This window comes from Plasmopara halstedii, assembly GCF_900000015.1.
Source record: "Plasmopara halstedii genome assembly, contig: Scaffold_54, whole genome shotgun sequence".
NCBI lineage: Eukaryota > Oomycota > Peronosporomycetes > Peronosporales > Peronosporaceae > Plasmopara > Plasmopara halstedii.
This window is the reverse complement of record NW_020186975.1, coordinates 315,123-316,858: the sequence shown is the minus strand read 5'-3', so window position 1 is coordinate 316,858 and position 1,736 is coordinate 315,123.

Genomic DNA, 1,736 nt, shown 5'->3' with positions numbered 1-1,736 from the left:
ATGATGCTCATTAGCAATAGATCTTGCATCTGTTATAGTGACTTTGCAGCTATCAAAATTGCAGTGATAGATGGTGTTTATGTGCAGCAACAATAGGCTGAAACAACCGTTCACTTCCTTGCTGCATTCGATCGGGTCCTCTAAAATCACGACGGTCGACAATTGGCTACCAGAAGCTGTACGCATTGCCAACAAAGCGATCTACATCGAATGAAATGATGCTCATTAGCAATGCTGTTATAGTGGCCTTGCAGCTATCAAAAGTGCAGTGATAGATGGTGTTGATGTGCAGATTGCCAACAAAGCGATCTCCATCGAATGAAATGATGCTCATTAGCAATAGATCTTGCGCCTTGCAGCTATCAAAAGTGCAGTGATAGATGGTGTTGATGTGCAGCAACAATAGGCCGAACAAACAGTTCACTGCGTTGCTGCATTCGATCGGGTCCTCTATTCATGGTAGACATTCTATATTGGCTCCCAGAAAGCTGAACGCATTGCCAACAAAGCGATCTACATCGAATGAAATGATGCTCAATTAATAGATCTTGCATCTGTTATAGTGACTTTGCAGCTATCAAAAGTGCAGTGATAGATGTTAGATCTTGCATCTGTTATAGTGACTTTGCAGCTATCAAAAGTGCAGTGATAGATGGTGCTGATGTGCAGCAACAATAGGCTAAGCCTCTACAATCACGACGGTCGACATTCTGTATTGGCTCCCAGAAAGCTGTACGCATTGTCAACAAAGCGATCTACATCGAATGAAATGATGCGCAGAAAGCTGAACGCATTGCCAACAAAGCGATCTACATCGAATGAAATGATGCTCAATTAATAGATCTTGCATCTGTTATAGTGACTTTGCAGCTATCAAAAGTGCAGTGATAGATGTTGTTGATGTGCAGCAACAATAGGCTAAACAAACTACACTACCTTGCTGCATTCGATCGGGTCCTCTATAATCACGGCGGTCGACATTCTGTATAGGCACCCAGAAGCTGTACGCATGGCCAACAAAGCGATCTACATCAAATGAAATGATGCTCATTAGCAATAAACGCATTGCCAACAAAGCGATCTACATCGAATGAAATGATGCTCATTAGCAATAGATCATGCATCTGTTATAGTGGCCTTGCTGCTATCAAAAGTGCAGTGACAGAAAGCTGAACGCATTGCCAACAAAGCGATCTACATCGAATGAAATGATGCTCAATTAATAGATCTTGCATCTGTTATAGTGACTTTGCAGCTATCAAAAGTGCAGTGATAGATGTTAGACCTTGCATCTGTTATAGTGACTTTGCAGCTATCAAAAGTGCAGTGATAGATGGTGATGATGTGCAGCAACAATAGGCTGAACAAACAGTTCACTGCGTTGCTGCATTCGATCGGATCCTCTATAATCACGGTCTACAATCACGACGGTCGACATTCTGTATTGGCTCCCAGAAAGCTGAACGCATTGCCAATAAAGCGATCTACATCGAATGAATCAGTGACAGAAAGCTGAACGCATTGCCAACAAAGCGATCTACATCGAATGAAATGATGCTCAATTAATAGATCTTGCATCTGTTATAGTGACTTTGCAGCTATCAAAAGTGCAGTGATAGATGTTGTTGATGTGCAGCAACAATAGGCTAAACAAACTATACTCCATTCGATCGCCTCGTGCAGCAACAATAGGCTAAACCAACTATTCACTACCTTGCTGCATTCGATCGGGTCCC